We start from the raw sequence: 7,619 nt of genomic DNA, 5'->3' as shown, positions 1-7,619 counted from the left end.
TTCTTTCTTTCTTCCTTCCTTCCTTCCTTCCTTCCTTCCTTCCTTTCCTTCCTTCTTTCTTTCTTTCCTTCCTTTCTTTCTTTTTCTTTTTTCTTTCGCTCTCCCTTCCCTCCCTCCCTCCCCTCCCTCTCTCCTTTCTTTTCTTTCTTTCTCTCCCTCTTTCTCTTTCTTTTTTCTTTCCTTTATTTCTTTCCTTCTTTTTCTTTTTCTTCTTTCACTCTCCCTTCCCTTCCTCCCTCCCCTCCCTCCTTCCTCTTTCTTTTCTCTCTCTTTTTCTTTCTCTCTCTTTCTTTTCTTTCTTTCTTTTTTTATTTCCTTCCTTCCTTTCCTTCTTTTTCTTTCTTTTTTTTCTTTTGCTTTCGCTTCCCTTACTCACTCCCTTCCCCTCCCTCCCTCCTTCCTCTTTCTTTTCTTTCTCTTTCTTTCTTTTTTTGCTGCTTCCCAAACACTTACAAGCCAGTAGCATTGGTTGGTGTGCTGGGCTGGTTAAGGCCGACAGTGGAGCAGAGCCAACCTGCAAAATCCACTTCCTCAGCATCAGATCTCTTGAGAAAAGCATGAACCATGAGTTGCTTCAAATCTGCTCTCTCTGCGGGGTTTTTAATTAGGCATTTATTCACAAAATCTTGAAATTCCAGAGTGAACACTCTGGGCATTTTTGGAGGAGGCTCGTTGATTAGGTAATCCAACAACTCAAAAATTGACATGGGAGGTGGGCTGTCCATTCCTTATGAGCTAAGGGGCCTCCCTGGGGTCCTTGGCCTGGGTGGGGTCTCAGCCGCATCTCCTTCCACCTGGCACCCAAACATCCGCTCCAGCTCCTTGCCATCTGGAGGAGGGATGGGATACCTCCCAACTGCCATCTCTACCAGAGAAAATCCCATGCTCCAGATGTCTGACTGCACAGAGTAATGAGTCCCCTGGAATCTTTCTGGTGACATGTAGGACCTTGGGCCCATGAAGGAGTTGGCCATGGAGTTGATGAGCTGCCCACTGACCCCAAAGTTACAGAGCTTGATTTCGCCATGGGACTTGACTAGGATGTGGGAGGGCTGGACATCTCTGTGCATGATCTTGTGCTTCTCCCTCAGATATGTCAGGCCTTTTATTACAGCAATGCTAACTTTTTCTAAAATTTGTTCAGGAATTCTTCCAGCTTTCTTCAGGACTTGATCCAGGGAACCTCCATCCATGTGCTACATGCAGATACTGATCTCGCCTCTCGCTGTAGAATGCACCACAGAAGCCCACGATGTATGGAGAGTTGCACTCATGCAGAACCTGCAGCTCCCTTATGATCTGGTTCTGGATTGCGGGTTTGATCTCCAGATGAATTAGCTTTCTGGCCATGACCAGGCCGGAAGGCTTATAGGAGACCTTGAACACCACACCGCCATTGCCAGCCCCCAGCTCACTGATCTTCTCGAAGTTGTCATCCTTTAGTTCTCCCACCTTCTGCTTCTGGGTAAGAAAGGCCTCAAGGCGTTTTCGCTGCTGCTCTTCCAGCTTCTTCTGCAAGGCCTCCAAGTTGGTTTCTGCAGAGCTGGTCCCGTTAACCGCGGAGCCATGGGGGGCCGGGGTCAGCTGGATGGGCGTCGGCTTCTTCTTGGGCACTCTGGACCCGGCCAAGGGGCTTCCCACTCTGGGGAGAGGAGCACCTCTCGCTTCCTCCCGCTGCGCTGCCCAGCGCCCGCTGCTCAGGACCAAGTCCGGGCCGCGTCTGCCTTCGGCGGGGCTGCCTTCGGCGGGTGCGCCCCTCGCGGTCCCGTCAGCGCTGAGGGGCCGGTGGCGGTCTTAGTGGACCCCCGCCCCACCTGCCCAGGACTCCCCGCAGGAGCGGATAGGGCTGAACATGCGGTTGGGCAGCCCGGGATTCCCGCCCTCGCTCCCTCAACCAACCAGTCCCTCCGGCTTGGGCGGCTCAGCTCTGGAGCCCAGCTCCCCTTCCTGCGGTGAAAAGTGCTGCGGCCGCAGGGCTCCTAGCCGCTCCGCGAAGCGACACTGGGAGGGAATGGAGGCCGCGGGGAGGGGCGGGGAAGGGGAATAATTCTTTTTTTCTTCTGGATACTAGGCCTTTACCAGACATATGTTTGCAAATATTTTTCTCCCATTCTGTAGGTTATCATTTCCACTTTCTTGATAGTTTCCTTGATGTGGAAAAGCCTCTTATTCTGAAGTTCAATTTGTCTATTTTTTATTTTGTTGCTTGTGCTTTGGGTGTCATATTTAAGAAAACTAGTTCAAGGTCAAGAAGACGTGTACTTATGTTTTATTCTAAAAGTTTTATCATTTTTATTCTCACATTTAGGTCTTTGATTAATTTCAAATTAATTTTTACATATGATGTGAGGTAGGGGGTTGATTTCATTCTTTTGTATGTGAATATCCAGTTGTCTCAACACCATTTGTTGAAGAGAGGATTCTTTCCTCATTTAATGGCCTTGGCAAACTTGTTGAAAACCAATTAGCCATAGATGTAAGAATTTATTTCTGGACTCTCAGTTCTACTCTATTGATCTGTCTATCCTTATGCCAATACCACACTGTTGTGATTACTGTAGCTTTGTTGTAAGTTTTGAAATGGGGAACTGTGTTTTCCTACTTTGTTCTTCTTTTTCCATCTTTGTTTTAGGCTATTCTCCATCTTTAGCAATTCCCTATGAATTTTAGAATCAGCTTGTCTATTTCTGCCAAAATGACAGAATTTGACAGAGGATCAATATGTAGATCAATGTGGGGAACATTGCTGATATAGTTTGGATGCTGTTCCCCTAGAGTCTCACGTTGAATTGTAATCCCCAGTGTTGGAGGTGGGGCCAGGTGGGAGGCAACTGGATCATGGGAGTGAATTTTTCATGACTGGCTTAGTGCTATCCCCTTGGTGTTGTCCTTGCAGTAGTGAGTGAGTACTTGAAAGATCTGACTGTTTAAAAGTGTGTGACTTCTTCCCCCACACTCTTTCTTGCTCTTGCTCTTGCCATGTGATGTGCATGCACTTGCTTCACCTTCTGCCATGAGTAAAAGCTCCCTGAGCCTTCCCAGAAGCCGAGCAGATGTGCACTGTGCTTCCTGTACAGCCTGCAGAACCATGAGCCAATTAAACCTCTTTTCTTTACAAATTACGCAGTCTGAGCTATTTCTTTATAGCAATCTAAGCATGGCCTAATACAATTGCCATCTTAATAATATTGTCTTCTAATCTATGATAGTGAAATGTTTTTTGATTTATTTAGGTCTTCTTTAATTTTTTTCAGCAACGTTTTGTGATTTTCAGCATATATATAAGTCTTTGCCCTCCTTGGTTACATTTATTCCTAGGTATTTTATTATTTTGGATGATATTGTAAGTGGAGTTATTTTCTTAATTTCCTTTTCAGAGTGTTCATTGCTGGTGTTTAGAAGCACAACTGATTTTTGTGTATTGTTCTTATATTCTGTCACTTTGCTGAATTCATTTATCATCTCTAAAAATTTTATTGTGTATTCCTTAGGGTTTTCTCTCTCTCTCTATATATAAGATCAGGTCATCTGAAAAATGTTTACTTCTTCTTTTCAGATTTGGATGTCTTTAATTGTTTTACTTGCTTAATTGCTTGGGCTGGAACTTCCAGCACAATGTTAAACAGAAGTGGTGACAGTGGACATGTGTGTCATTTTCCAGATCTCAGGGAAGAATACCTTCACTATTTCATCAGTAAGTGTGATATTAGCAGTGAGTTTTTAATAGATGCCCTTGATCAGGTTGAGGAAGTTCCCTTATAGTCCCAGTTTGTTGAATTTTTTTTTTCTTCAGTGAAAGAGTGTTGGTTTTGTCAAACACTTTTTATGTATGAAGAGGTTTTCATGTTTTTCTCTCCTTTGTTCTATTAATGTGGTATATTACATGGATTTATTTCCATGTGTCGAATCATCCTTGCATTCCTGGAATAAATCCAACTTGGTCATGGTATGTAATCCTTTTACTATGCTACTAGATTCAATTTGGTAGTATTTTGTTGAGACTTTTCTCATCGATCTTCATGAGATATATTGATCTGTAGTTTTGTTTTCTTCTAGTGTCTTTACCTGGCTTTGGCATCAGGGTGATACTGGCTTCATATAAAGAGTTAATAAGTGTTCTCATCTATTTTTTGGAAGAGTTTGAGAAGAATATTAATTCTTCTTTAGGCATTTGGTAGTATTCCCCAGTGAGGTCATTGGGTCTTGGAATTTTCTTTGTTGAAAATGTTTTGATTAGTGATTCAATGTCATTAGTTGCTATGGGTCTATTAAAATTTTCTTCTTCTTCTTGAGTCAGCTTTGGTACTTTGTGTAGGAATTTGTCCCTTTCTTTTTTTCTTTTTTGTTTGAGATGGAGTTTCACTCTTGTTGCCCAGGCTGGAGTGCAATGGTGCTCTCTCGGCTCACCACAACCTCCACCTCCCAGGTTCAAGTGATTCTCCTGCCTCAACCTCCCGAGTAGCTGGGATTACAGGCATGTGCTACCATGCCCAGCTAATTTTTTTTTTTTTTTTTTTTTGGTATTTTTAGGAGAGACAGGGTTTCTCCATGTTGGTCAGGCTGGTCTCGAACTCCCGACCTCAGGTGATCCACCCTCCCTGCCTCCCAAAGTGCTGGCTAAAAGTTTGTTAATTTTGCTTATCTTTTAAAAAACCTAACTTTTGTTTTGTTGTTTCTTTCTATTGTTTTCTATATTTTATTTATCTTTGTCTAATCTTTATTGTTTGCTTTCTTCTGATTGCTGAATTTAGTTTGCTTTTCTTTTTCTAGTTTCTTAAAATAGGAGGTTAGGTAATTGATTTGACATCTTTTAAATTTTAAATGTAAGTGTTTAGAGTTATACATTTTCTTTGAGCACTGCTTTCACTGCATCCCAAAAGTTTTTTGTATGTTGTGTTTTTATTTGTATTCATTTCAAAGTATTTTCTAATTCCTTTTGTTATTTTTCTCTTTCACCTGTTGGTTAAGAGTGTGTTATTTAATTTTCACATATTTGTCAATTTTCTAGATTTCCTCCTGCTATTGATTTCTAATTTCATTCTGTGTGGTTGGAGAAGAAACTTTGTGTGATTTCAATTTTTGAGAAGTCTTTGAGATTTGTTTTGTGGTTTAAATATAATCTATTCTGGTGTTGGTCCATATACACTTGAGAAGAATGCTAGGTATGAGAAAAGTGTCTACTGTTGGGTAGAGTGTTCTATAATAGAGCTCTATAGAGTTTGTTAGGTCTAGTTTGTTTATAGTGTTGTTCAACTCTTTTATTTCCTTGTTGATCTTTTTTCTAGTTGTTCTGCCCACTACTGAAAGTGGAATAGTGAAGTTTGTAATGATTATTATCGAATGATCTCTCCCTTCAATTCTGCCAATTTTTGCCTTATATATTTTGGGTCTCTGTTTTTAGGTACATATATTTATAATTGTTTTATCTTCTTGATTGTATATAATCAATATTGTATATAATATTATATAATTATGATTGTATAATATCCATTATTGTCTTTTGTAAACATTTTTATCTTACTGTCTATTTTGTTTGATATTAATATAACCACTCAAGTTCTTTTTTGGCTAATATTTGCTTGGAAAGTCTCTTCCTATTCTTTTACTTTCAACCTATTTGTCTTTGTGTGTGTGTATGTGTGTTTTGAGATGGGGTCTCGCTCTGTCATCCAGGCTAGAGTGCAGTGGTATGATCTCAGCTTACTGCAACCTCCACCTCCCAGGTTCAAGTGATTTTCCTGCCTCAACTTCTGGAGTAACTAGGACTAAAAGTGTGCGCTACCAAGCCCAGCTAATTTTTTTTTTAAGATTGGAGTCTCGCTCTGGCGCCCAGGCTGGAGTGCAGTGGCAAGACCTTGGCTCACTGCAACCTCCGCCTTCTGGGTTCAGGAGATTATCCTGCCTCAGCCTCTTGAGTAGCTGGGATTACAGGCACTCGCCACCATGCCTGCCTAATTTTTGTATTTTTAGTAGAGATGGGGTTTCACTATGTTGGTCAGGCTGGTCTTGAACTTCTGACCTTGTGATCTGCCTGCCTCGGCCTCCCAAAGTGCTGGGATTACAGGTGTGAGCCACCGTGCCCAGCTAATTTTTGTACTTTTTAGTAGAGACAGGATTTCGCTATGTTGCCCAACTCCTGGCTTCAAGTGATTCACCCACCTTGGCCTCCCAAAGTGCTGGGATTATAAGAATGAGCCACCATACCTTGCCTCAACCTATTTGTCTTTGGATTTAAAGTGACTATTTTGTAGACAGCATATGGTTGGATTATTTAAAAAAAATCTATTCTGCCAAGTCTCTTCCCTTTACTCAGAGAATTTAATCTCTGAGTTAATTTATGCTAATTAATACTGATAAAGAAAGGCTTCTGCACTTTGCTATTGTTTTCTATGTGTCACATTGTTTTTGTTCCTCAATTCCTCCATTATTGCCTTCTTTTGTATATAATAGATATCTTCTAGTATACATTTTTCATTCCTTCTCATTTCTTTTACAATATACTTTTTAGTTTTTTTTTTAGCGGTTACTCTGAGAATTACAGTTAACATCTTAATTTGTAACAAATTAGTTCAAATTAATGCCAACTTATTTTCAATAATAGTCACAATGTTTGGTCTTATCAAACTCTATCCCATTTGTTGTTGTTACAAATCACATCTTTATACATTTTGAGCATATCCATGATAATTTATAAGTATTGTTTTATACAGTTGTTGTGTTTTATTGATTGATTGATTGATTGATTTTTTGAGATGGGATCTCACTCTGTTGCCCTGGCTGAGGCAGGTGATGTGAACATGGCTCACTGCAGTCTCGGTCTCCAGCGTTCAAGTGATCCTTCTGCCTCGATCTCTTGAGTAGCTGAGACCACAGGCACATGCCACTATGCCTGATTAATTTTAAAAAATTGTGTAGAGATGGAGTCTATGTTGTCCAGTCTGACCTCAAACTCCTGGGCCCAAGCAATCCTTCTGCTTTGACTCCTCAAAGTGCTAGGATTAAAGATGTGAGCCACCATATGCAGCCCTAAACAGTTGTGTTTTAAACTATGTAGGAAAAAAAGAAATTACAAACTAAAATAAATGAATACTGACTTATAGTTACCTGTGTTGTTAGGTAAATATTTACAGTTGTTCATTATTTCTTTGGGTGGATTTTCATTACTTGTGTTCCTTCTCATTTCAGCTGAAGGACTCCTTTCATATTTCTTGTAGGTCAGGTCTACTAGCAAAGGATTCTCTGTTTTTGTTTATCTGGGAATGTCTTAATTTCTTCTTTAGTTTTGAAAGATAGTTTTGTCAGATATAGAATTTTTGGTTAATAGCACTTTTAATTTATATTTCAGCACTTCTAATATGTCATCCCACTGCCTCCTAACCTCCATCATTTCTGATGATATACTAGCTCTTAATCTTATTGAGGAATACTTTCTACCTCACAAGTTGCTTCTTTTGCTGCCCTAGTGATTCTGTCTTTGTTTTAGGCTTTTGACAGTTGATTGTAGCATGCCTTGTATGAATCTCTTTGGGTTTATCCTGTTTGAAATTTTTTGAGGTTCTTGAATATACGTGTGTGTGTGTGTGTGTGTGTGTGTAGTATATATACACAGTTTATATATG

The 7,619-nt window shown here is 40.3% G+C and overlaps 1 pseudogene; it reads right to left on the bottom strand.

Moving 5' to 3' along the window:
- Positions 1 to 428: 428 nt before the first annotated feature.
- Positions 429 to 1,444, bottom strand: LOC108518575 (dual specificity mitogen-activated protein kinase kinase 1 pseudogene; annotated as a pseudogene).
- Between the last annotated feature and the right edge of the window lie 6,175 nt (positions 1,445 to 7,619).

Source organism: Rhinopithecus bieti, unplaced genomic scaffold (genome assembly GCF_001698545.2).
Source record: "Rhinopithecus bieti isolate Rb0 unplaced genomic scaffold, ASM169854v2 scaffold_2077, whole genome shotgun sequence".
In the NCBI taxonomy this organism is placed as follows: Eukaryota; Metazoa; Chordata; class Mammalia; order Primates; family Cercopithecidae; genus Rhinopithecus; species Rhinopithecus bieti.
This window is presented reverse-complemented; position numbering and strand designations above follow the sequence as displayed.